This window comes from Phyllostomus hastatus, unplaced genomic scaffold, assembly GCF_019186645.2.
Source record: "Phyllostomus hastatus isolate PE091 unplaced genomic scaffold, TTU_PhHast_1.1 phas_contig_86, whole genome shotgun sequence".
In the NCBI taxonomy this organism is placed as follows: Eukaryota; Metazoa; Chordata; class Mammalia; order Chiroptera; family Phyllostomidae; genus Phyllostomus; species Phyllostomus hastatus.
In genome coordinates, this window is record NW_025333977.1 from 55,634,783 (window position 1) to 55,641,288 (window position 6,506).

General features: G+C 38.4%; 1 pseudogene; it reads left to right on the forward strand.

Moving 5' to 3' along the window:
- Window positions 1-1,425: 1,425 nt before the first annotated feature.
- LOC123827463 lies at window positions 1,426-2,333 on the forward strand (annotated as a pseudogene).
- The last annotated feature ends 4,173 nt before the right edge of the window (window positions 2,334-6,506 follow it).

The following is a 6,506-nucleotide window of genomic DNA, read 5'->3' on the forward strand; positions in this document are numbered from 1 at the left end:
ACCTGGCAGCCAAGGAGAGTGGACTGGAATGCATATGTGTGAATAGTGACTTCACTGTACTAGTCACTGGGAGCTGTAGACACCATTGAGTGAGCATGTATACTGTGTGACTATTGCATTCAAAAGGAACGAGCAAGTAGAGCAATGAAGTTGCCTCAAATTTTGCATTAAGCTTAAACATTCCTCCATGGAAACTGTTCAGATAATTCAGAAAGCTTTAGGGGATGATGCAATGAGTGTAGCACAAGTAAAAGGGTGGCATAACTGCTTCAAAGTATAGTCAAGAGTCTGTTGAAGGGGATCCATGTTCTGGAAGGCCTGCAGCAACCAGAATACCTGAGAATGTAGAATGTGTATGGGCTACAAACAGCAAAAATTGGTGACTGACAAGCTGATCTGGGTATTCCAAAAACTACTGTGTCTAAGATTTTGGTGCAGGATAATGGCATGAAATATGTCATGGCAAAATGAGATCAAGGAAGAAATCAAAAAGTATCTGGAAACAAGTGAAAATGAACACACAATAACCCAAAGCCTATGGGATACAGTGAAGGCAGTACTGAGAGGAAAAGGTCACAGCAATACAGGTCTACCTAAAGAAGATAGCAACATCTCAAATAAACATCATAATTCTGCATCTAGAAGAACCTGAGGGAAAAAGAAAGAAAGAAAGAAAGAAAGAAGAAAGAAAGAAAGAAAGAAAGAAAGAAAGAAAGAAAGAAACCCAGAGAAAGTAGAAAGAATGAAATAATCAAGATAAGAGCAGAATTAAATGACATAGAGACTAAAAAGCAATTCAAAGGATCAATAAATTCAGGAGATGGTCTTTTGAAAAAAAAACAAAATTAACAAAACTTTAACCAGACTCATCAAGAAAAAAAAAGACAGAGGACCTAAATAAATAAAATCAGAAATGAAAGAGAAGTTACAATCAATACCAAAGAAACACAGAGGATTGTAAGAAAAACTATGAAAAACTCTATGCCAATAAATTGGAAAACCTGGGCAAAATGGACAACTATATAGGAACATACAATCTTCCAAAACTGAATCAAAAAGAAGTAGAAAGTCTGAATAGATCATTAGCAACTAGGGAAATTTAAGCACTAATCAGAAAACTACCAGCACACAAAAGCCTTGGCAGGATGGCTTCACAAGTGAATTTTACCAAACATAAGGAAGAAATAATTCGTATACTTCTCAAACTATTCCAAAAATTAGAAAACCGAAAACTCCCAAACTCTTTATGTGAGGCCTGAATCATCCTAATACCAAAATTAGGTAAAGACACAACAAATTAAGAAAACTACAGGCCAACATTGTTGATGAACATAGATGCTAAAACCCTCAACACAACACTGGCAGTCTGGATTCAGAAGTACATTAAAAAGATCATACATTATTACCAGGGGGCCATTTACCACCATGTTTTCTCTGGCAGGCATCGTAGGGGTCTCAGCCTGGGTGGTGTAGCTGCAATGAATCCAAGTTTCGAAATATGACAACTCTGAAAGATATTACTAGAAGACTGAAGTCAATCACAAACATCCAGAAAATTACCAAGTCTATGAAAATGGTAGTAGCAGCAAAATATGCCCCAGCTGAAAGAGAGCTGAAACCAACTGGAGTGTATGAAACAGGATCTTTGGCTCTGTATGAAAAGGCTGATATTAAGGGGCCTGAAGAAAAGAAAAAAACACCTCCTTATCGGTGTATCCTCAGATAAAGGGCTTTGTGATGCTATCCAATTCTCAGTTGCTAAACAGATGAAAAGTGAGGTGGCTATGCTCACAGCAGCTGGGAAAGAAGTTAAGATTGTTGGAACTGGAGATAAAATCAGGGGTATACTTCATAGGACTCATTCTGACCAGTTTCTGGTAAAGTTCAAAGAAGTGAGAAGAAAAGTATACTTCACTCCTACTTTTGGAGATGCATCAGTCATTGCCCTGGAATTACTAAATTCTGGGCATGAATATGAAGAAGGATCTATCATCTTTAATTGATTCAGGTCTGTAATCTCCTACAAAACAGAAGAAAAGCCCATCTTGTCTCTTAATACTATTGCAAGTGCTGAGAGCATGAGTATCTATGACGACATTGATGTTGACGTACCGCAGAATTACCAAGAATACAGTCTGCCCAACATCATTTACTATTCTTTGAAGGAATCCACCATGAGTGAGCAAAGTTCCAGGATGATAGCCATGGACAATGCAAGCAAGAATGCTTCTGAGATGATCAACAAATTGACTTTGACCTTCAATCACACCCACCAAGCTGTCATCACAAAGGAGCTGACTGAAATCATCTCCAGTGCTGAAGCTCTGAATTAATGAAAATTGAGTTTCATCCTCAGACAAGAGGTAAAGAAGAAAAATTCAGTCAGATGATTTGTTTTCAGCTGACTACTGTCCTGGTCAAATGAAAGTGTTGGTCCATTGTTTAAATTACTAAAGACAGCAAGATATTTGTAAATTATTTTACAATAAACAGCTTGCAATAAAAAATTCACTGTGTTAAAACTAAAAAAAAGATCATACACTATTATCAAGTGGGATTCATCCAAGGGATGCAAGGATAGTATAATATTCTCAAATCAATAAATGTAAAACAACACATAAACAAAATGAAGGACAAAAATCACATGATCATATCAATAGATGATGAAAAAGAATTTTATAAAATCCAGCACCAATTTATGGTAAAAACACTCAACAAAGTGGGAATAGAGGGAGCATAACTCAACATACTAAAAGCCATATATGAGAAACTTACAGTCAACATTATGCTCAATGGGCACAAACTAAAAGCTTTCCCATTAAGAGGAACAAGACAAAAGTCTGCATTAACCACTCTTATTCAATATCGTACTCAAAATTCTAGCTACAGAGACAGACAAGAAAAAGGAATAATGGTTCAAGATGATGGAGGAGTGAATGGAAGTCACACTAACCTCCAGCCAGGAGACATTTGGAATTACAACTAAGTTGTGGAGAAATCACCTGGAACAAAGAACTGAACAGTAGAGAGAGTGAAGCCTTATAACCTTGAACAGACAGAAGAATCAGCTTCAGCACAACTTGACTGGTATGGAGTATAGTGGAGACTGGAGAGGCCTAGCTCAGCACCCACAGGCAGGAGCACCAGAGGGATAATTAAGAGGATGATTGGATTCCCCCAAGAGAGTGCAATCCAAACCCTAAGCTGGGGTCCCCAGCCTAGAGCACCAGAGCCCAAGAAGTACACAGATAACAACCAGCTGGGAAAAGCAGCAGGACTACTTTCTGCCAGAGATGGACTGCTGGAGATGCAAAGAACCATTTAAAGGGTCAACACACAACTTTTCATTTTCAGCCATGTACCTGGGATTTCCAGCAAAGATGGGGGCAGAGTGCCCTGGAGGCACCTGAGGAGAGACCGGGGACGGAAGCTTTGGGGAGAGAACTGAGAAAGTAGATGCTGGGATTCCGGTCCTGAATCATCCCACATATGGCAACAGCCATAATGCTCAGGCAAAACACTCGACTGAGTGCCAGCAGCTTGAGGGGAACAATACCTCTGACCCAAGGAGGGGCTCAGCCCTGGAGCTGTGGTGTTTAAGCCTGACTGCTCAGTGTAGAGTGACTAGATTAACAACTGAAGGAGTCAGCCACAGATAGTAAATCTATGGAATTCTCCAACTGGCTGCCTAAGATCAGACAGGGTCAACATCTGACACCACTCCAGGCAGATCCAGAAAGAAAAAATAATGCACCTGCTCAACAGCATACAAAACATGGTAGGCGGAGTGACTCTGAGTCAACCAGCTAAAGGGAAGGACCCACCAAAGAATGACCCAGCAACAGTGAAAACCCAATTACATCCAGAGAGTCAACATAAATGGCATAAAGGGCACCCCAACAGCATCAAGTTCAGGAGATCAAAGAGAATGCACCACTGAATCTTGCTTGTCTCCTACTGTAGAAGATCATACCACAAAGTCAGGGAGTCAAAACATATCAAGATAAGAAGCAGAAGCAAACAAGAAGAGTCTCACAAACAATGGGAAGACAAAGAAGCCCCAATAGAAAGGAAAGAAAGAATCCTCAAAAAGAGTGCTAAATGAAACAGAGGCAAGTCAATGATCAGATATGGAGTTCAAAACAATGGTTATAAGGAAGCTAAATGAGCTCAGTGAGAATTATAAAAAACTACAGGGAAGCTACAAAGAATTTACTGCAAACTATATCAGTATGAAAAGGACATAGAAACTACCAACAAGAGCCAAGAGGAAATAAAAAAATACAATTTCTGAATTGAACAGCACAGTGGAAGGAATCAAACCAGACTAGATGAAGCAGAGGACTGAGTCAGTGAACTGGAAGACAAGGTAGGAAAAAACTCCAAGAAAAAGAAAGAAAAGGAAAAAAAGGACTGAAAAAGAATGAAGACAGGTCAAGGGAACTGCAGGACAACATGGAAAGTAATAAGATCTATATAATAGGAATACCAGAAGGAGAAGAAGAGGAGCAAGGGATAGAAAACCTGTTTGGAAAAGTAATGATGGAAAAACTTCTCTAATTTAATGAGAGGAAAAGTCACACAGGTACAGGAAGCAGAGAGGGTCCCAATCAAGAGGAACTCAAAGAGGCCCACTCCAGGACACATAATTAAAATGGCAAAATTCTAAAAGAAAAAATCTTAAAAGCTGCAAGGGAGAAATAGGAAGCAACATACAAGGGAGCCCCAATAAAGCTAGCAGCTGACTTCTCAATGGAAATGCTCCAAGCCAGAGGGGAATGGCGATAAATATTCCAAATAAAGAAAAGCAAAGGCTTGCAACCAAGACTACTCTACCCAGCAAGGTTCTTAACTAAAATGTAAGGCCAAATAAGAACTTTCTCAGACAAAAGAAGCCTCAAAGAATACACCTCCTCCATAACAGCATGGCAACATATGCTGAAGGACTGATTTGAAAAGATGAGAGAGAGAGGAACACAGGTACAAAGGGAGTAAAATGGCAATGAATAAGTACCTATTAATAATAACCTTAAATGTAAGTGGATTAAATGGTCCAATCAAAAGACATAGGCTAGCTGAATGGATAAGAATACATGACTTGTACAAATGCTGGCTATTGGACACCCATCTCAGAACAAAAGACCTACACAGACAAAAAATGAAGGGTTGGAAAAAATATTCCAAGCAAACAGACAGGAAAAAAAAACCCGGGGTAGCAGTGCATGTATCAGACGAAATAGACTTCAAAACAGAGGCCATACAAACAGACACAGAAGGACACTTCATAATACTCAAGGGGAGAATCTATCAAAGACATAAATATTATGAACATATATGTACCCAACATAGGAACACCCAAATATATAAGCAAAATTTTCCAGGACTTCAAGAGAAATATAGACAGCAACACATTTATGGTAGGGGATTTAAACATCCCACTGTCAACAATGGATAGATCTTCCAAACAAAACATCAAAAAGGATATTGTGGAGCGTAACAATGCATTAGATCAAATGGACCTAACTGATATATATAGAACATTTCATCCCAAAGAAGCAAATACATGTTCTTTTCAAAAGCACATGGAACATTTTCAATGACAGACCACATGATAGGACACAAAATGAGCCTCAACAAATTCAAGGAAACTGAAATAATATCAAGCATTTTCTCAGACCACAAGGGACTGAAACTGGAAACTAACCTCAAGGGAAAAGCTCAAAAACATTCAAACTCATGGAGATTGAACATTATGCTATTAAACAATGAACAGGTGGATAATGAGATCAAGGAGAAATCAAAAAGTTTCTGGAAGAAAATGAAAATGAACACAAAACAATCCAAAACCTATGGGACACAGAGAAGGCAGTCCTGACACGGAAGTTCATAGCAATACAGGCCTACTTAAAAAAAGATAGAAACATTTCAAATAAGTAACTGAACACTCCATCTACAAGAACTGGAGGGAAAACAAAGAAAGCCCAGAGTGGAAGGAAGGAAATAATCCAGATCAGAGCAAAATTAAATTATATAGAGGCTAAAAGAATAATTCAAAGGAACAATAAATCCAGGAGCTGGTTCTTTGAAAAGACAAACAAAATGGACAAGCCTTTAAACAGAAGCATTAAGAAAAAAAAGGAAAGGGCCCAAGTAAATAAAATCAGAAATGAAAGAGGAGAGATTATAACTGATCTCACAGAAATATAAAGAAGTGTAAAAATTACTAGGGACAACTAAGTATGTCAAGAAATTTGAAACCCTGGGTGAAATGGACAAATTTCTAGAAAAATATAATCTTCCAAAACTGAATCAAGAAACAGCAGAAAGCCTGAACAGACTGATAACAGCTGCTGAAATTGAAACAGTAATCAAAAAACTCCTGGCACACAAAAGCCATGGACCAGATGGTCTCACAGGAGAATTTTATAAAACATATAAGGAAGAGCTAAACCCTATGCTTTACAGACTACTCCAGAAAATCCCAGAACAGGGAACACTCCCAATTT